The sequence below is a fragment of the Mastacembelus armatus genome, chromosome 22 (assembly GCF_900324485.2).
Source record: "Mastacembelus armatus chromosome 22, fMasArm1.2, whole genome shotgun sequence".
Taxonomy (NCBI): domain Eukaryota; kingdom Metazoa; phylum Chordata; class Actinopteri; order Synbranchiformes; family Mastacembelidae; genus Mastacembelus; species Mastacembelus armatus.
The window spans coordinates 21933806-21956619 of record NC_046654.1 but is presented as its reverse complement, the minus strand read 5'-3'; positions in this window follow the sequence as shown (position 1 = coordinate 21956619).

Sequence of the window (22814 nt, the reverse complement as noted above, 5' to 3'; positions counted from 1 at the left end):
TCTCTGTCTGTTAGGCCACCTTGTGGAAAAACCGTAGGTCCTATAAAAATATGAACAGCATTGCCTGAAAGAAGACAAAAATCTCTACTACTTTTGAGAAAATGGTGTATGAAGAGTCAAAATTGTGGCCGTGACAGCGAGTTAGAGAGAAAATTTTCCCTAAACTTAACAGCTTCTCCCACTCTAGCGATGACATCACGCACTCTAGCCCTCTCCCATACACACCAATGTAAAATTCAGAAATTTCCTAAAAAAACCATAAAACTTAAACTGCGATTGAAGAAAAACCGTAATAGATATCAAAAAGCTGTATACAAGACTTATAGATTAATGCCTTCTGACCCGTTTAAAGGTCAAATGGTGTTTCTAGCTGAAAGTATGCTGACACAGTTAAGGCTCAAAGAGGACAAAGTTGAAGGGGATTTTAACGTCCTCTCCATTCATTCCTATGGGAAAAAATTCCCACAAAACCTGGAATATTTCGGAAATTATGAAATATATCGCTGAAAAAAGTAGAAGCACCCATCTCCTCATCGAGCTGCACGCGACGGTGTTTGAATGACGTTTCTACGTCGAACGGTGTAGGACTAGATAGCGACCGAAAAACGGCGGAATAAAAAGAAAAAGAAAAAAAATAATAAAGAGAAAAAACGAAGAACATATCTTGGGATTGCTGCTTTGCACAGCAATCCCAACAACTAGACGATGCAATTTCTGAAGAAATTGCGTTGGGATTGCCGATCGCCGCGAAAAGCTCGAGGTAGACCGCGTCGCCGAAGCACGTTTTGAATCGACCGATTGCGATAATCGAGAAATACCGACTGTAGTGAGGGTGCTTTTATTTTGAGAAAATGCTATAAACAGGCTTTTATTTTGAAAGGACAAAGTGCTGCAGGAGACTCTTGGGACCTTGTAGAAGAATCTGGACTTTATTTTGAATATTCCTTACTATTTACAAAAATGTAATAACTTACTATAAATAACTGTAGACTTTTATTGTGAAAGTCTCACCATGTCAGAAACCATGGCTGACAAAGAAAATGTCCTCATTTGGTACCTGAAGCTGTATGCCAATAGGTAACGTCCGTTTTAATATTGAGTTGCTGTTTCAGGGCTTTTTTATTGAGAAAATGCTATTTCGGGGCTTTTATTTTGAAAGGACAAAGTGCTGCAGGAGACTCTTGGGACCTTGTACAAGAATCTGGACTTTATTTTGAATATTCCTTACTATTTACAAAAATGTAATAACTTACTATAAATAACTGTAGACTTTTATTGTGAAAGTCTCACCATGTCAGAAACCATGGCTGACATGGAAAATGGCCTCACTTGGTACCTGAAGCTGTATGCCAATAGGTAACGTCCATTTTAATATTGAGTTGCTGTTTCAGGGCTATTCTGTTGAGAAAATGCTATTTCGGGGCTTTTATTTTGAAAGGACAAGGTGCTGCAGGAGACTCTTGGGACCTTGTACAAGAATCTGGACTTTATTTTGGATATTCCTTACAATTCACAAAATTGTAATGTCTTACTATAAATAACTGTAGACTTTTATTTTGAAAATCTCACCATGTCAGAAACCATGGCTGACATGGAAAATGGCCTCACTTGGTACCTGAAGCTGTATGCCAATAGGTAACGTCCATTTTAATATTGAGTTGCTGTTTCAGGGCTATTCTATTGAGAAAATGCTATTTCAGGGCTTTTATTTTGAAAGGACAAGGTGCTGCAGGAGACTCTTGGGACCTTGTACAAGAATCTGGACTTTATTTTGAATATTCCTTAAAATTCACAAAAATGTAATATCTTCCTATATATGACTAGACTTTTCTTCTGAAAGTCCAAACATGGCCTGCTGGGAGATGACACCATGGCTGACATGTAAAACAGCCACAGAGTAAAATGCTCTAAATAACTGAGAATGGTGCCCTTGTGTAACAGCATTAGGCAGCCAGTCATTCTTAATTACCAACCACAGACAGCTGCTATTGTTTTGTGTTGAGCTGTTGCTATGGTGACCTATGCCCAGAGTGGGGGTGAGGGTGGGGGGGGTGGGGAGGGTGGTACAGAGTGGTCACCATGTGAAACAGCAGTGGACATTTGGCAGCCAGTCATTCTTAATTACCAACCACAGACAGCTGCTATTGCTTTGTTTTGAGCTGTTGCTATGGTGACCTATGCCCAGAGTGGGGGTGAGGGTGAGGGTGGGGGGGGTGGTACAGAGTGGTCACCATGTGAAACAGCAGTGGACATTTGGCAGCCAGTCATTCTTAATTACCAAACATAGACAGCTGCTATGCTGCTATTGCGCAATGAGCTGCTTTGTGTTGAGTAGTTGCTATGGTGATCAAAGGCCAGAGTGAGAGGGGGAGTGACAGCACTTTACACACGCTGAGTGGAGAAACTGAGAAAACTTCACCTTACAAAATGGAGGATTACAGAAAAACTATAAGTGCTATCAATATAATTCTTTCACTAACAGTGCCAGGAGGCTTCAACAAAGAGACTGATCCACTTTTTGTGAAGATATTCCAAAAAATGAAGGATTGGTGGCGAGTTAGAAACAGCCTTCATTTGTGTTTCTCTCCAAAAATTGTAGAGATCTTTAGAATGGGAGTGAATGAGAGATTGAGCAGTCACTCTCTGTCTGTTAGGCCACCTTGTGGAAAAACCGTAGGTCCTATAAAAATATGAACAGCATTGCCTGAAAGAAGACAAAAATCTCTACTACTTTTGAGAAAATGGTGTATGAAGAGTCAAAATTGTGGCCGTGACGGCGAGTTAGAGAGAAAAATTTTCCCTAAACTTAACAGCTTCTCCCACTCTAGCGATGACATCACGCACTCTAGCCCTCTCCCATACACACCAATGTAAAATTCAGAAATTTCCTAAAAAAACCATAAAACTTAAACTGCGATTGAAGAAAAACCGTAATAGATATCAAAAAGCTGTATACAAGACTTATAGATTAATGCCTTCTGACCCGTTTAAAGGTCGAATGGTGTTTCTAGCTGAAAGTATGCTGACACAGTTAAGGCTCAAAGAGGACAAAGTTGAAAGGAGATTTTAACGTACTCTCCATTCATTCCTATGAGAAAAAATTCCGACAAAACCTGGAATATTTCGGAAATTATGAAAGATATCGCTGAAAAAAGTAGAAGCACCCATCTCCTCATCGAGCTGAACGCGACGGTGTTTGAATGACGTTTCTACGTCGAACGGTGTAGGACTAGATAGCGACCGAAAAACGGCGGAATAAAAAGAAAAAGAAAAAAAATAATAAAGAGAAAAAACGAAGAACATATCTTGGGATTGCTGCTTTGCACAGCAATCCCAACAATAAAGAGAAAAAACGAAGAACATATCTTGGGATTGCTGCTTTGCACAGCAATCCCAACAATAATAAAGAGAAAAAACGAAGAACATATCTTGGGATTGCTGCTTTGCACAGCAATCCCAACAAATAACTAGACGATGCAATTTCTGAAGAAATTGCGTTGGGATTGCTGATCGCCGCTAAAAGCTCGAGGCAGACCGCGTCCCCGAAGCACGTTTTGAATCGACCGATTGCGATAATCGAGAAATACCGACTTCAGTGAGGGTGCTTTTATTTTGAGAAAATGCTATAAACAGGCTTTTATTTTGAAAGGACAAAGTGCTGCAGGAGACTCTTGGGACCTTGTACAAGAATCTGGACTTTATTTTCAATATTCCTTACTATTTACGAAATTGTAATATCTTACTATAAATAACTGTAGACTTTTATTGTGAAAGTCTCACCATGTCAGAAACCATGGCTGACATGGAAAATGGCCTCACTTGGTACCTGAAGCTGTATGCCAATAGGTAACGTGCATTTTAATATTCGGTTGCTATTTCAGGGCTTTTTTATTGAGAAAATGCTATTTCGGGGCTTTTATTTTGAAAGGACATAGTGCTGCAGGAGACTCTTGGGACCTTGTACAAGAATCTGGACTTTATTTTGAATATTCCTTACAATTTATGAAAATGTAATATCTTCCTATAAATAACTGTAGACTTTTATTGTGAAAGTCTCACCATGTCAGAAACCATGGCTGACATGGAAAATGGCCTCACTTGGTACCTGAAGCTGTATGCCAATAGGTAACGTCCATTTTAATATTGAGTTGCTGTTTCAGGGCTTTTCTATTGAGAAAATGCTTTTTCGGGGCTTTTATTTTGAAAGGACAAAGTGCTGCAGGAGACTCTTGGCGACCTTGTTCAAGAATCTAGACTTTAATTTGAATATTCCTTACTATTTGCAAAAATGTAATAACTTACTATGAATAACTGTAGACTTTTATTGTGAAAGTCTCACCATGTCAGAAACCATGGCTGACATGGAAAATGGCCTTACTTGTTACCTGAAGCTGTATGCCAATAGGTAACGTCCATTTTAATATTGAGTTGCTGTTTCAGGGCTATTCTGTTGAGAAAATGCTATTTCGGGGTTTTTATTTTGAAAGGACAAGGTGCTGGAGGAGACTCTTGGGACCTTGTACAAGAACCTAAACTTTATTTTGAATATTCCTTATAATTTAAAAAAATGTAATATCTACGTATTAATGACTAGACTTGTATTTTATACTTCAGCTGTTGCTATGGTGACCTAAACGCAGAGTGGGGGTGGGGGTGGGGGGGTACTGGGTGGTCACCAAGTGTAACAGCAGTGGACATTTGGCAGCCCGTCATACTTAACTACCAACCACAGACAGCTGCTATTGTTTTGTTTTGAGCTATTGCTATGGTGACCTATGCCCAGAGTGGGGGTGAGTGTGGGGGTGGGGGGGGTGGTACTGAGTGGTCACCAAGTGTTACAGCAATGGACATTAGGCATTCCTAATTACCAACCACAGACAGTTCATATGCTGCTATTGCTTTGTGTTAAGCTGTTGCTATGGTGACCTATACCTAGAGTGGGGGTGAGGGTGGGGAGTGAGGGGGGTGGTACTGAGTGGTCACCAAGTGTAACAGCAGTGGACATTTCGCAGCCTGTCATTCTTAATTACCAACCACAGACAGCTGATATGCTGCTATTGCCTTGTATGCTGCTGCTATGGTGACCTATGCCCAGGGTGGGGGTGAGGGTGGGGGGGGGGGGGTGGTACTGAGTGGTCACCAAGTGTAACAGCAGTGGACATTTGGCAGCCCGTCATTCTTAATTACCAACCACAGACAGCTTGCTATGCTTCAATTGCTTTGTGTTGATCTGTTGCTATGGTGACCTATGCCCAGAGTGGGGGTGAGGGTGGGGAGTGGGGGGGGGTGGTAGTGAGTGGTCACCAAGTGTAACAGCAGTAGACATTTGGCAGCCAGTCATTCTTAATTACCAACCACAGACAGCTGATATGCTGCTATTGCCTTGTATGCTGTTGCTATGGTGACCTATGCCCAGAGTGGGGGTGAGGGTGAGGGTGGGGAGGGTGGTACTGAGTGGTCACCATGTGAAACAGCAGTGGACATTTGGCAGCCAGTCATTCTTAATTACCAACCACAGACATGCTATGCTGCTATTGCATTGTATGTATTTGCTATGGTCACCTATGCCCAGAGTGGGGGTGAGGGTGAGGGTGGGGGGGGTGGTATTGAGTTATCCCCATGTGTAAAAGCAGTGGACATTATACAGCCAGTCATTCTTAATTACCAACCACAGACAGATGCTATGCTGCTATTGCTTTGTTTTGAGCTGTTGCTATGGTGACCTATGCCCAGAGTGGGGGTGAGGGTGAGGGTGGGGAGGGTGGTACTGAGTGGTCACCATGTGAAACAGCAGTGGACATTTGGCAGCCAGTCATTCTTAATTACCAAACATAGACAGCTGATATGCTGCTATTGCGCAATGAGCAGCTTTGTGTTGAGTAGTTGCTATGGTGATCAAAGGCCAGAGTGAGAGGGGGAGTGACAGCACTTTACACACGCTGAGTGGAGAAACTGAGAAAACTTCACCTTACAAAATGGGGGATTACAGAAAAACTATAAGTGCTATCAATATAATTCTTTCACTAACAGTGCCAGGAGGCTTCAACAAAGAGACCGATCCACTTTTTGTGAAGATATTCCAAAAAATGAAGGATTGGTGGCGAGTTAGAAACAGCCTTCATTTGTGTTTCTCTCCAAAAATTGTAGAGATCTTTAGAATGGGAGTGAATGAGAGATTGAGCAGTCACTCTCTGTCTGTTAGGCCACCTTGTGGAAAAACCGTAGGTCCTATAAAAATATGAACAGCATTGCCTGAAAGAAGACAAAAATCTCTACTACTTTTGAGAAAATGGTGTATGAAGAGTCAAAATTGTGGCCGTGACGGCGAGTTAGAGAGAAAAATTTTCCCTAATCTTAACAGCTTCTCCCACTCTAGCGATGACATCACGCACTCTAGCTCTCTCCCATACACACCAATGTAAAATTCAGAAATTTCCTAAAAAAAACATAAAACTTAAACTGCGATTAAAGAAAAACCATAATAGATATCAAAAAGCTGTATACAAGACTTATAGATTAATGCCTTCTGACCCGTTTAAAGGTCGAATGGTGTTTCTAGCTGAAAGTATGCTGACACAGTTAAAGCTCAAAGAGGACAAAGTTGAAAGGAGATTTTAACGTACTCTCCATTCATTCCTATGAGAAAAAATTCCGACAAAACCTGGAATATTTCGGAAATTATGAAAGATATCGCTGAAAAAAGTAGAAGCACCCATCTCCTCATCGAGCTGAACGCGACGGTGTTTGAATGATGTTTCTACGTCGAACGGTGTAGGACTAGATAGCGACCGAAAAACGGCGGAATAAAAAGAAAAAAAAAAATAATAAAGAGAAAAAACGAAGAACATATCTTGGGATTGCTGCTTTGCACAGCAATCCCAACAATAAAGAGAAAAAACGAAGAACATATCTTGGGATTGCTGCTTTGCACAGCAATCCCAACAATAAAGAGAAAAAACGAAGAACATATCTTGGGATTGCTGCTTTGCACAGCAATCCCAACAATAATAAAGATTAGGATAACAATAGTGTGAATGCTGAATCAGCATTCACACTAATAAAGAGAAAAAACGAAGAACATATCTTGGGATTGCTGCTTTGCACAGCAATCCCAACAAATAATAAAGAGAAAAAACGAAGAACATATCTTGGGATTGCTGCTTTGCACAGCAATCCCAACAAAAACGAAGAACATATCTTGGGATTGCTGCTTTGCACAGCAATCCCAACAATAAAAAAAAGAATAATAAAGAGAAAAAACGAAGAACATATCTTGGGATTGCTGCTTTGCACAGCAATCCCAACAATAATAAAGAGAAAAAACGAAGAACATATCTTGGGATTGCTGCTTTGCACAGCAATCCCAACAAAAATATACAAAATAAAGACAGACCACGCATTAATTTGGAAGGCAGACTCGAATACAACAATGGAAGGACACCTTGACCAACAGGTAAGTGATGAGGAATGGGGCCCGCCTGAAAAATGGGTGAAACTGGAAATTCAGGTGGCATCAACCCTGGCGGCAGGTCGGCTGAAGCAGGGGCAGAAGAATTCAAAAGAAGAAATGGAAGAACAATATAGGAAGAAGTTAATGGATTTGATTAAGGAAAAAGGAAGAAACCCACAGGATCGAGCTGCCCTGATCCTATGGATATGGGAGAAGGCACATGGACACAAGAAACGGGCCAAGGAAACAGGAATGGAAGGAAAAAAAGCTTCCATGTTTCGTAAAGGTAAGTTCAGAAGAGGAGGCAGAGGCCAGTACCTGGATTAATATAGCCCTGCTGTGGCAGAGTACCCAGCATCTACACAAGGATAAGACATGGAAAGCCAAAGAGGAAACTGACGAGAAATTGCCGCCACCTTATTTCGTAAGTAGTCCATCGGCATCCTCGATTCCAACCCTATATCCAGTAATAGAGATTAAAAAAGGAGAACTGCAAGTGCCTGATCTGCCTCAGCCTAGTCCACAGGCCCACCCACAGAAATCAGGCTATAAAGAGTATAGCGATTGGGAAACTTTGAAGTTTACTCCCTCTGGAAGTGGACGAAGTTCCCCGGATCACGTGGTAGAACCTGTTCCTTTTGCAGACAGAGCACTAGAGAGGGAGGCCCCAGGAACGTTCATATTCAAACACCTCCTGAGACAAAGGTAAGTACTGACAGGTGGACGGACCCACAGACATTAGACCGGGAAGTGTTGCTGAAGTTCACCCAACAAAGACAACCAAAGACAGGACAGATAGTCCTCTGGGCGGAAGGAACATGGCATCCAGAGATAAAGGAGGCTGATGAAGAAGAAATGAACGGCTCAGCTGGAAAGGTGACTGGTAAACTAGAGGATCCACGTCCTAGTGAGAACTACTGCCAAAAGCTCAGATCACCTCCCCCCAATCAGTCCACCCAATCCATTGAGAACAGCGAGGACGAAAAGGACCGACTGGAGGACGGGAAGGTAAACCAGCATCATTCTTTTCAAGCACCCTTGTTGGCCTCAGGAGGAAGAGTGAAGTATCGGCCGTACGGGCTGGGGGATGTGCAAGCGTTGGTGGATCAACTTCCCCCAGTGGCAGAGGGAGGAGGTTTGTGGCTTGGAAAATTGGATAAGCTGACCGCAGGGCAGAGATTGGCACTGGGAGACTTTAGGGCGGTTATTCAGAGGTGCCTGACCAGTATAGATGCACGAGACCTTGAAAGGGCAGCAGGGACTTTGCGCCGGCAGGATGAGGAGCCGTTTGCGCAATGGGCTGGTGACCTGAGCAGGGTGATTAGAGAAAAATATCCATTACCCACTTAATCCGCCGTGCCCAAACTGGCATGGAACTCGAAAGAAAATCCAAGGACCTTCTTGGATCAGACTAAGGAACTGTGGGTGCGTCATACTGGGTGTCATCCTGGCAAACCAGGTCCCCAGAGGGAGTGGTATAGACAGGCGGTGTTGGAGGGAGTACCGGAGAAGGTAAAAACTGCTATGTGTGACAATCCTGATTTACAGGGGGCCGACTCTGTAGTGTGGGAGAGACATCTGGTGCACCATCTGACTCGTGTTCAGCAACAATTGCAAAAGGAAGACGAGCAGAATTAGGGCCTCCAAACTCAGTTTTTAAAAATACAGCTGTCAGAGGCCCAGCAAAGGGTTAATTCAGAAAAAAAGAAGGAGAAAAACGAAGAACCAAAGAAATTGATGTGGCAATGGGGAATGGATGCTCCGGAATCGCCGAATCACCGTCTACCGGTGAACAGAGGGGGGCTACAGGGGAGCTCCGAGGGAGGGAAATGGATGGAAAGGACGCGGGGGGCGTGGGGACCCACCTTGAGGCACTTCAAGTGTATGCTTCCTATGTGGGGACACAGAACATTGGGTAAAAGACTGTCCTCACAGAGGTTACTTCGCCCGAGGAGCCCGGGGGGGACAGGGTGCCGGTTCGTATCGTGGACGAGGTGGCCCTCCATCCTATAACATGCCAGTGATGGATTAGGGATCTCCCGCGACCTGGGATGATCCCTACCAGGAATGATACACCCCATCGAGAGGCCCGGACAACAGTAAAACTACCGGAGATCCGCTGCTGCCCGTGATGGTCAATTACATGAAGTTGTCGTTTTTGGTCGACACTGGGGCAACATGCTCCACTTTGAACACCACCTCAGAATCTACGCTGTCGCTACCACAGTTATGGGCTTCTCGGGGAAGAAACAGACTCTGCCGGTGACACTGCCACTACTCACACAAGTGGGCCACCAGTGCGTCCGCCACACCTACATCTACTCTCCGGGCACTCCTGTCAACCTCCTGGGCAGGGATTTACTGATCAAACTGGGGGCTACTGTTCTCTGCTCCCTTGAAGGACTGAGTGTGACTCTACCAGATGGCACGTGCTTGCCTTGTACCCGGTATTCTACCGGGGAATATGCGCAGTTCCTACTTAGACCCTCTGAGGAAGAGGGAGCAGACATTTACTGGGCTAAACTTTGCCCTGAACCACCAGACCAGGGAGGCATCTGGTCAGCATATCAAAGATGGCGCCCCTGGATCTTACTCCTTGACCCCTACATCCCTCCCCCGGACCCTCTCCATGTCACCCTCTTCTATGACAGGCTCCAAACCGATTGGTACAGGGAAGAGTTCGATCAGGTCGTAGGAGATTCTTGGAGCATCGATACGGAAAATATTTATGTGGCACCAGAAAGTGTGGCGGCAGCGGTGAAGCTGCTCCCGGAACAACAACAGTGGTATCAAATGGAGGAGGACTCTGCACCCCATGTGTCTCTCGCACTACACCCGAGTCATGAGGCCAAAGAATTGGGAGGTATCGTTAAGAGGGCATTGACTCACTCAGACTGGAAGCCCACCTCAATACCGCAGGTCTCATACGCTCCCATTATACAGACTTTTTGCATCCAGCTTTCCGCTACAGACACGGCAATATTGGAGCATTGTGAGGTTTCTAGGTATCACGGGAGAGAAAAAACAGACCATCATTTGGCTGCCAGCATGCTTGCCACTCTGCCCGACTCACTCTGGGCACACTCGCCCACAGATGTGGGATTGACAGATTGTGCGCCAGTCACTTTCCAGGTACGGGAAGGGCCCCCTTTGTGGGTCCGCCAGTACCAGCAGGCAGCAGAGGGGATCCGGGACACCATTGAAGGCCTCTTATAGGCAGGCGTCTTGGAACCCTCCTATTCCAATTGGAATACTCCCATTCTTCCGGTTGAGAAGAAAGGTACCGGTAAATATCGCATGGCCCACGACTTGAGAGCAATAAATGATATTCTGCTCACGCCTACAGTGCCGGTGCCTAACCCCAACGTTGCTCTGGCTAATCTCGACCCAGCACAGAATTTGTTCACCTGTATTGACCTGGCCAATGCTTTTTTCTGTCTGCCATTGGCAGAGAGGTGTAGGGATATGTGCTATGGTGCGACTTCGTGCGCCATTGGTCCTGGTGGGAAACCGTTTGGTCTCTTTAACCCTCTGGGGTCGATGCACGCGCCGGCGCGTTTTGACGCATCGTTTTCTGATAAGGCCGAAACAAACTTAAATTACTCCGTCAATTCTGATCGTACAGATAAAAGAAGTATATCATTCAAATCTGTAAAGGGTCTAGTTTTAGTGGCATACCATCATAATAACAACAAAACGTTGTGCTTTTTTAAAATAAAGAAAGCCGACAGGGTGCGCTCTCGGACTTTTCTGTCTCTGCCATTTCTCTTCACAGACGCGTAAATAAAACAACCAGAATCTCAGCGAATACTTGGCTCATAAAAATAAGAATTATATGGCTAGAAAGCTTGAAATGTTTTCTTTTGAGTGAAACAATTCAAGTCAAAAACAAATCATCACTTTTGATTTAATCCATATGAATGTAAGGAGAAGTCCGTTTTTTCCTGTCTCACCTCATTACAGGTAATGCGGTCCCGCCTTGTACACTGTCCACTGTTCACATGTAAATAATCTCAGGTGAACCAGGTAAATATGTGCACGCCCCCGAGAAATGACACAAAATATCAAACTTCATCATAGAATTTACTCACTTTTTCGACGCGTTTGGATGATGGTGCGTTACGCACGTGAAGCGGCGCTCCTTACATTCCACACAGAGACAAATAGTTTAGCTTGTCCTCAGAGTAAAAACACTGATTTTAACTCAAATGAGGATCGTTTGGCTCCTCATTGTGTTGTATTGTACAGCACTAATCCGTCCCATCTACATTGACTGAAAGGCTCATTATGCGCGGCTTTGTCTGGACGTTCAGTGCGTCTTTTGTGTTCTCAGGTAAATCACATGACTATTCATCCTCAGACACACCCTCTTGCATATGGCCTTTCTGGACAAAAAGTGTCTTAGAAAATTTAAATCAGTGTATTGTTTACTGTGAATGTGTGAACAAGATGACATTCACAGCACTCTGAAGTAAACACTTTAGCCTACAACATGCTGGTCTCCAAAGTCTTGTGAACCAATGTCCTGTTTGTGTTTTATGGTCTTATTTCAGTGAGTAAAAAATTTTAGTTTTTCACTAACCATGCATAAACACTTTTTTCTCAAAAACACAATAATGTATAAACTTGAAGCTCACATATTATTGTAGCCAATTTTGTGCTGATTACAGTGTTATTAGACTTTAGACATTAATATGTTTAAAAAACACTGAAAAAAGCACAAATGTCAGGACATGTCAAAATTTGTCCAGGCCCCAAAAACCCCCTCAGACCCCAGAGGGTTAAGGCCGGGGGTTAGCCCACCAGCATTGACTGCGCGACACCGACGCCATGTTTTGTCTAAACGGGAGGTGACCTCTCAATATTTTGACCTTTCTGTTGGTTCTCCCACGTATATTAATGCGATCGGAGTGCCCCGAGGGGTGCCCAACGAATATAAATTGGTGGACCAAATTGCAGCAGGTTTTGAAAATCTCCCGATTATTTCAGCTCTTTTTTCTTTAACTTGACCGCATTAATTATGTGCATTATAATGTACTCCGATTGGCTAATCTGACCAGGGATGTGGTAGAGGGGTTGGCGGAGCAAGCCAGTCCTACCTCCCTGATGTCAGTTCAAAATCGTATGGCACTGGATATGTTGTTGGCCGAGAAGGGAGGTGTATGTGCAATGTTCAGTGACATGTGTTGCACTTTCATTCCCAACAATACGGCACCAGATGGGTCGGTTTCTAAGGCTCTGGAAGGGCTGCGCAGGCTTTCACAAACTATGCATGAACACTCGGGTATCAATAATCCCCTGGAGGAATGGATGACGGGTATGTTCGGTCAGTCGAAAAATCATTATTGTCATTATTGGTTTCGATTTCTGTCTTTGTAGGCATACTGGTCACACATCTGGGTGTTGTTGCATTCCCTGTATGAGATCCCTGGCGCTTCGGGTAATTTCATCCACCATAGAGAGGCAGGACCCGAAGGTCCTCATGCCTTTATTGGCTACTGATCCTGATGATGTAAATAGTGGTGTTGCCATACTGAGGCCTATTGATATGTGATCTCCTAGGGGAGATCAAAAGGGGGAAATCAAATTTTGACATTTACATAGTAGGGGTGGGCTCTTAGGAGAGCCCAAAAGGGGGAATTGTGGGAATGCAGACACACACTGTGACTAGTATTGCAGTATAGTGTAATCCTATATGTTTAGACACGTGACAGGGTCACCACTCTTTACTATAGGGAAGACATAGGGGAATAACAACTCCATATATGGTAATAGTTTGAATTCTTTTTATGGAAAAGTACTGGTATGTAGGGCGGTGGCCAAGTTACAAGGTATATACATTCTATAGATTTCGCCTAGAGCTCAGATCTCTCCGTGTGCTACATGAGGGTTGATCTCCAGAGCGCTCTGTATAGTTTTAATAAAACCTGTAATCAGCTGAACCACCCAGCCGCCTCTGTGTACTTCCTCATCAATGGACCTGTGTAAAACACGTGAGTAGACAATAGATACAGCTGAGTGTCATCTGCATAGCAGTGGTAATTATTAGAGTGCTTCCTAATGACATAAAGGAAGCATGTACAGGGTGAACAGAATCAGTCCTAGCACAGAGCCTTGTGGAACTCCATAACTAACTTTTGTGCATGTGGAAGGTTCATCATGGACATGAACGAACTGGAATCTGTCCGATATATGGGATTGGAACCATTTTAATGCTGTTCCTCTGATAGCAGTCACATGCTCCAATCTCTGAAATAAGATGTTGTGGTTAATAGTGTCGAAAACAGCACTAAGGTCTAAGAGGACAAGTATAGAAACAAGTCCATCATCTGAGGCTAAGAGAAGATCGTTGGTGACTTTTAACATTATTCTATACTATGATGTGCTCCCCACCATGCCAAAAGGGTGTCAGAAAGTTGGAACTGAAAAACATTGGCATTGTAAAAAAAAGGACTTGCATTGTACAAGAAAGAACGTCATCCACAAAAAAGAAATGTCATTGAAAAAAAACATGGAGGACCCACATTCAATTCAATTCAATTCAATTCAATTCAATTCAATTCAATTCAATTCAATTTTATTTGTATAGTGCCAAATCACAATACAAATCATCTCAAGGCACTTTACAAAAACTAAAACTAAAAACCCAACAATTCCCTTATGAGCAAGCACTTGGCGACAGTGGAGAGGAAAAAACTCCCTTTAACGGAAGAAAAAAAAACCTCCAGCAGAACCGGGCTCAGTTTGGGCGGCCATCTGCCTCGACCGGTTGGGGTGAGTGGATAGAGCAGAGAGAAAAGAACAGCAACAATAAACAACAAATAGACACTGCAAGTTGGTGGGGCCAGTAACTGCACATCAGCGATAAACAGCTCCAGGACCAGGGACACCTGCAGAAGGTACAGAGAGAGAGAGAGAGGGAGGGAGAGAGCACAAACTAGGGGAGAGAGAGAGCACAAGGTTAGTAACATTCAATGGTGGAATATACATGAGGTGGGAGAGAAGGGTGGGGGGGTTAGGGTAGGGGAGCTCAGTGCACCGATGGTCCTCGGGCAGTCTAGGCCTATAGCAGCATAACTAACTAAGGGATGGTTCAGGGTTGCCTGAAGCCAGCCCTAACTATATGCTTTGTCAAAGAGGAAGGTTTTAAGTCTAGCCTTAAAAGTACAGAGAGTGTCTGCCTCCTGAACCCAGGCTGAGAGCTGGTTCCACAGGAGAGGAGCTTGATAGCTAAAGGCTCTGCCTCCCATTCTGCTTTTGAGAACTCTGGGAACCACAAGTAGGCCAGCACTCTGAGAGCGAAGTGGTCTATTGGGATAATATGGTACTATGAGGTCTTTAAGGTATGAAGGAGCTTGATTATGAAGGGATTTGTATGTGAGAAGAAGGATTTTAAATTCTATTCTATATTTTACAGGGAGCCAATGAAGAGATGCCAATATAGGAGAAATATGATCTCTCTTGCTAGTTCCTGTCAGGACTCTGGCTGCGGCATTCTGGATTAATTGGAGGCTTTTTATTAAGATATTAGGACATCCAGATAGTAATGAGTTACAGTAATCTAGCCTTGAGGAAACAAATGCATGGACTAGTTTTTCTGCATCATTTTGAGACAGGATGTTCCTAATTTTGGAAATGTTGCGCAGGTGAAAGAATGCAGTTCTAGAAATTTGTTTTATGTGTGAGTTAAAGGACATGTCCTGGTCAAAAATAACTCCAAGGTTTTTTACAGTAGTGCTGGAGGCCAGGGCTATGCCATCTAGAGTAGCTATAATTTTAGAAAAGTTATTTCTGAGATTTTTAGGCCCAAATATAATGACTTCTGTTTTCTCCGAGTTTAAAAGTAAAAAGTTACTGGTCATCCAAGCCTTTATGTCAGTTAGACAGGCTTGAAGTCTGGTTAACTGGTTTGTGTTAACAGGTTTAATAGATAGATATAACTGAGTGTCATCCGCATAGCAGTGGTAATTAATAGAGTGCTTCCTAATGATATATCCTAAAGGAAGCATGTACAGGGTGAACAGAATCGGTCCTAGCACAGAACCTTGTGGAACTCCATAACTAACTTTTGTTCGTGTGGAAGGTTCATCATGGACATGAACAAACTGGAATCTGTCCGATAAATAGGATTGGAACCACTTTAACGCTGTTCCTCTGATACCAATCACATGCTCCAGTCTCTGTAATAAGATGTTGTGGTCAATGGTGTCGAATGCTGCACTAAGGTCTAGGAGGACAAGTATCGAAACAAGTCCATTATCTGAGGCTAAGAGAAGATCGTTGGTAACTTTCAACAGTGCTGTTTCTGTACTATGATGTGCTCTAAATCCTGATTGGAAATCTTCAAATAGTTCATTCCTGTGTAAGTGGTCTGATAGCTGCTTAGCAACAGCTTTTTCTAGGATTTTACAAATAAATGGCAGGTTGGATATTGGTCTATAATTAGCCAAGACACCTGGATCAAGACTAGGCTTTTTGAGTAAAGGTTTGATTACTGCAGTCTTAAAGGCCTGTGGTACGTAGCCTGATACTAGAGATAAATTTACCAAGTCCAATAAAGATGAGTTCATTAATGGCAGGGTGCCTTTAAGCAGTCTAGTCAGGATGGGGTCCAAGAGACACGTTGATGATTTCGATGAAGCAACTACTGATGTAAATTCAGAGAGATGTATAGGAGAGAAGCAGTCTAAACATAACTGAGGTCCTACAGATGATTCAAGAGCTACTGTAGTAAAAGATTCATTTATTGCAGGTATAGGAAGCATCTGCTGAATTTTATCTCTAATAGTTGTGATTTTATTTGTAAAGAAACTCATAAATTCATCACTGCTGAGAGCTAAGGGAACACTGGGCTCAACGGAGCTGTGACTTTTTGTCAGCCTGGCTACAGTGCTGAAAAGAAACCTGGGATTGTTCTTATTTTCCTCTATTAGTGATGAATAGTATGCAGTTCTGGCTTTACGGAGAGCTTTTTTATATGTTAGTAGACTGTTTTTCCAGGCTAGAAAAATTTCCTCTAAGTTTGTGGAACGCCACTTCCTTTCCAGCCTTCGTGATGCCTGCTTTAAGGTACGAACATGTAAATTATACCATGGGGCTAGTCTTCTCTGAATCACTAGCTTCTTTTTCAGAGGGGCTACAGAATCAAGCGTTTCACGCAGTGAGGTTACAGCGCTGTCAACAACATGATCAATTTGGTAGGGAGTAGGATTAAGGCAGCTGCCCTCCACTATGTTTATACTTGGCATAGATGCAAATAAAGATGGAATCATTTTCTTAAATTTATTAACAGCGTTGTCGGATAAACATCTGCTGTAGTGGAATTTTCTTCCAGACGCTGCATGATCCATCATTTTAAATTCGAAAGTTATTAAAGAATGATCTGACAAAACAGGATTTGGGGGAAAAATTATTAGATGTTCAATTTCGATGCCATAGGTCAGAACAAGATCAAGGGTGTGATTAAAACAGTGGGTGGGTTTATTAACGTTTTGAATGAAACCAATTGAATCTAATATAGATTTAAATGCAATGCTGAGGCTGTTATTTTCAACATCTACATGAATGTTAAAATCTCCCACTATAATGACTTTATCTGATCTAAGCACTAAATCAGACAGGAAGTCAGGGAATTCAGTTAAAAACTCTGAGTAAGGAACAGGTGGACGGTACAAAATGACAAGTAGAACTGGTTTTTGTGTTTTCCAGTTTGTATGTGAGAGACTAAGAGTGAGGCTCTCAAATGAGTTATAATTGTTCTGAGGATGAAAGTTTAATAATAAGTTTGACTGGAAGATTGCAGCTACTCCTCCACCTCGACCTGTGCTTCGAGGAACATGATAATTTTTATGACTGAGGGGGGTTGATTCATTCAGACTGACATATTCATCCTGCTGTAACCAGGTTTCAGTAAGATAAAGTAGGTCAATTTGGTGATCAGTTATCAAATCATTTACTAACAGAGATTTAGAAGAAAGGGACCTAATATTTAATAATCCACATTTGACAGTTCTGTTTTTCTGTTCAATAAGAGGAGTGGTCTTAATTTTTATTAAGTTTTTATGAATAACTCCTCTTCTGTTAACTTCTGATTTGTTTGATTTATATGTTCGAGGGGCAGACACAGTCTCTATGTGGTTTGAAGGGGGCGGCGGCTCTAAGGAAACTGCAGAGAAGCGTTTTAGACTGAGTCTCTGCATCCCGGTCCCCACCCTGGATTGTCAGGCTTTAGGTCGGCTAAGAAACTCGGCCAAATTCCTAGAGATGAGAGCTGCACCATTCAAAGTGGGATGGATGCCATCTCTCGCTATCAGACCGGGTTTTCCCCAGAAAGTGGCCCAATTGTCTATGAAGCCCACATCGTTTGCTGGACACCACCTAGACAGCCAGCGACGGAACGATGACATGCGGCTAAACATGTCATCGCTGGTCAGATTGGGGAGGGGTCCAGAGAAAACTACGGAGTCCGACATTAATTTAGCAAAGTTACACACCGACTCAACATTAATTTTAGTGACCTCCGATTGGCGTAATCGGGTGTCATTGCTGCCGACGTGAATAACAATTTTCCCATATTTACGATTAGCCTTAGCCAGCAGCTTCAGATTTGACTCGATGTCGCCCGCTCTGGCCCCAGGAATACATTTGACTATGGTCGCTGGTGTCTCTAGCTTCACGTTCCTGACTATGGAATCGCCAATTATCAGAGTCGGTTTCTCAGCGGGTGTGTCGCTGAGCGGGGAAAATCTATTAGAAACATGAACAGGCAGGTGATGAGCCGTGGGCTTCTGCTTAGGAGTATGTTTCCTTCGGACCGTCACCCAGGCTAATTCTCCGGGCTGCTCCGGAGCTGCCCTTGGACCGCTAACAGACCCTGAGCTCGGTGGCTCCACACCAGCGAACGGGGCTAGGCTAGCTGGCTTTTGTTCGAAGGTGCGGAGCCGCGCTTCCAAATCAGTGATCCTCGCCTCCAAGGCTAACAGAACCTTACACTTAATACAGGTATCATTATCGCTAAAGGAGGCAGAGGAATAACTAAACATGTGGCACACCGAGCAAGAAAGAGAGAGAGAGGGAGAGGCCATGTTAGCAAGCTAACTAGCTAGCTAAGCTAACCGGTAGGCCAACGAGCGCTAAGTCAGGAAATAGCAACAAACACCGGTCAAAACAGAAAGGTACCCGACCAGCACCGGAATGCAGCAGCCAGTGAACCGTTCAAAGTCTAGCCGGTTCCCAGGTGTGCCAAACCACAGCTAGTCTGCCGCCAGTCTGCAGACGAACCACACAACACACACAACACGACACGCCTGCAAGACAAAAGTGATTCGCTTACCCGGATGTTCAGCTTGATGTTTATTCTACAGCCTGTTTATTCAGTCATTCTACTGTCAACTACTTGTAGCGCTATATCAGGAATGCTGACCAGTGCAAGCTGAAAAAAGTTTTTGACATTCCTGGTCATATTGAAAGAACAAAGTACATAGAAAGTTTTATTTTGAGTTAATTTTTCACATCATAACTGAAAATAAATACTTTTTTCACCTTTTTTTAAAAAAAAAGAAAAAAGCCAAAGGGGGACCTTCAGACCTGAACGATACCTACTTTCAGACCTGAACGATACCTACCTATCACACAGGGAACCTCCAACGGCTGCAACTGTTGGCAGTAAACACAAAGTGAAATGTTGTAGGAAGTCTTTCTTCCTGTGTTTCACAAATGTAACTTTAGAGTTTTAACCCTCTGGGGTCTGAGGGTGTTTTGGGGCCCTGGACAAGTTTTGATATGCCCTGACATTTGTGCTTTTTTCAGATGATTTGAAACATATTATTGGCTAATGTCTGATAACACTGTAATCAGTACAAACATGTGAGCATGTTTATACATGATTGTGTTTTTGAGAAAACAGCATTTATACATGGTTAGTGAAAAACTAAAATTTTTAAGTCACTGAAAAAAGACCATAAAACACATACAGAACATTGGTTCACAAGACTTTTAAGAAATGCATCTTGTAGCCTAAAGTGTTCTAACGTTCATCATTTGAGTCATGTTTTTACTCTGAGGAGAAAGTACACTTCGTCGCTGTCTGCAACATACGAAGCACTTCTTCACCCGCGTAGTGTGCCATCATCCAAACGCACGTTTGACGTTTTATGTCATTTCTTGGGGGCGTGCACATAACTACCTGGTTCACCTGAGATTATTTACATGTGAAGAGTGCACTCAGCGCGAGGCGGGATTAAATTAGCTGTAATGAGGTGAGACAGGAGAAAACATACCACTCCTTACGTTCATACGGATTAAATAAAAAATGTTGATTTGTTTTTGACTTGAATTGTTTAATTGAAAAGAAGACATTTCAAGCTTTCTAGCCATATATTTCTTGTTTTTATGAGGCAAGTATTCACTGAGATTCTGGTTGTTTTGTTTACATGTCTGTAGAGAGAGATGACAGAGAGAGAGTCTGCTTTCTTTATTTAACAAAAGCACAGCATTTTGTTGTTATTATGAGTATACAACTAAAACTAGACCCTTTATAGATTTGAATGATATATTGCTTTTATCTGTATGATCAAAACTGATGGAGTAATTTAAGTTTGTTTCAGCATTCTCAGGAGAAGATGCCACAAAACGAGGGCGCGTTCGCTGACCCTTGAGGGTTAAAAGCAACTGAAAAAAACACAAATATCAGGGCATGTCAAAATTTGTCCAGGGCCCCAAAACGCCCTTATACCCCAGAGGATTATTAGTGTGCTTCCTAATAATATTGCCTAAAGGAATCATGTATGAGGTGAACAGAAATACTCCTAGCACAGGACCTTGTGGAACTCCATAACTAACTTTTGTGCACGTGAAAGGTTCATCATGAACAGGAACAAATTGGAATCTGTTCGATAAATAGGATTGGAACCATTTTAACGCTATTCCTTTGATTCCAATCACATGCTCCAGTCCCTGTAATAATATGCTGTGGTCAGTGGTGTCAAATGCCGCATTAAGGTCTAGCAGGACAAGTATAGAAACGAGTCCATTATCCATCCATCCATTTTCTATACCCGCTTTTTCCTGAAAGCCAGGTTCACAGGGATCTGCTGGAGCCTATCCCAGCTCTCTCTTGAGTGAAAGGCAGGGGTACACCCTGGACAGGTCACCAGTCTGTCGCAGGGCCACATAGAGACACACAAAGACAGACAACCTCACACACTCACACTCACTCCTACGGGCAATTTAGAGTCACCAATCAACCTAACATACATGTTTTTGGTCTGTGGGAGGAAACTGGAGTACCCGGAGTAAACCCACGCAAGCATGGGGAGAACATGCAAACTCCACACAGAAAGGCCGGGTTGTGAACCCACAACCTTCTTGCTGTGAGGCAACAGTGCTACGAGTCCATTATCTGAGGCTAATTGAAGATCGTTGGTGACTTTTAACAGTGCTGTTTCTGTACTAAGATGTGCACTAAATCCTGATTGAAAATCTTCAAATAGTTCATTCCTGTGTAAGTGGTCTGATAGCTTTTTCAAGCATTTTAGAAATAAATGGTAGGTTATTGTGTCTTTCACAATCACAAAATTTTACACTGGTCTAGAAACTGATTTATACACATGAATTCAAATACAGCCTTTCATCCAAATGTGTGATATAATGTATTAATAATACAGTTGGAAGAATTTAATTAACTGTTGGTAATCTTAGGTCATGAAAATCTGCATTAATGAACTTACCATGAATCTCCACCGTCACTGTGATTTTCATAAAGAGTTAGTTTTATTCAGTCACACATAATACAATTAGTCAACACAGTAACAACCACAGGACAGTACTCAAACTATTGTGACTGAAAAGGCTCTGGCAGAAGCAAAAGCTTGTTAATGCCTGCCTACTTTAATAATCTTAGCTACACTTCAAAAGAAGAAAATAGTAATGAAAAAAGAAATAAAGAATAAGAATTTTCATTTATGTGTAAAACTCTCAAAAATAGAGGTTTTTTTAATATAAGAAAAGACCTACATGTTTTTAGCTCCAAGTTAGCACTATTCCATAATTTAACTCCAGCAGCAGAAATACATCTCTTTTTGATCCCCATTTTAGCTTGCTGTAAAGTATCTTTCAAATCATATTTACTCTCAGAAATTGAAAAGAACTTCTGGACACAATGTGGAAGTGATTTTGTTTTGTTTTTCGTGACTTTTTGTGACAAAAGTTTTCATTGATATGCTGAATATCAAGGTCAATGAAGTTACTATACACGATTCCTTGCTTGACTAATGTGATAATTTTTCCAAAAAGTGTATACATAAAAGACATAAAACAAAAAATAAATATTCAAAAAATAAAAATGTGCAACAGCACTTATTTTCTCCAAATAAGTGTTGTTTTGAGGTACTTTACTCACAGCTGTAAGAAATATCACATTCATATTATAAAATTCCAATGCATTTCAAACCTGTTATTTAGGCAACATTTGACATGATGAAAAAAAAAAAAACACATGTTGAACATATGTGTATCACAGATTATGGCAGTCCATCCTACAGTCAAGTACTTAAAAAATATACACAGAAACATCTTTTTCAATTTCTTTTTGCCAAAATTTTAAAGAATCACAAAAAATGTTGAAATGTTATTTTAACTATGGCAGGGTATAAATAGACTGCTCAACTGTAGAAGCCAAGCAGAGCAGGCATGGCAAGGGAGGGAACTGGCCTTTTACTGGAATCAAAACTGTGAGAGTGGGAACAGTGTGAGTAGGAGGCTGGAAGCTGCATGCACAGTCTGACTATATCTGATTTCAAAATTCTGTTTTACATAGTTTTTTTGGCCAGAGTGAAACAGAAATATAAGAACGATAATGTATTCAAACTGTAAAAGAATATGAGGCAAATTCATTCCTGTAAGGGTGTAAATATATAATATGGGTATAACCTGCTGAACCTCCACATGGAACTGCCATAGTAATAAAATGTTAACAGTTCTGTGATCCATTGAGAGCAGTCAAGCTATAGATTACTCTTCTGTGAGTGGATTGTTATCTTATTACAGTAGAGATACAAGTCTTTGAGGGCAAACATATCTTCTTCAGAACTTTTTAAAAAAGAAAATCAACAAGTCCTCCAGGCTAATTGACAATACATGTGGATTATCCCTACCTTAGAATACCACCCACAGGGCCATTCCACTTTATCAGGTGTAGGTAATGAAAGGTTTTGTGATGAAATGGTTACTGTTTTCTGATCCATCCCTTCTCCCTGGTCCCTTTCTAAAATTGACATTGTGTCTGTATAAAATATGTCACCACATTTCTCCCTTTACCTGAGTCATACTTACTAGCAGAGGCAACTGTAGTATCAGGCTTTAAGGG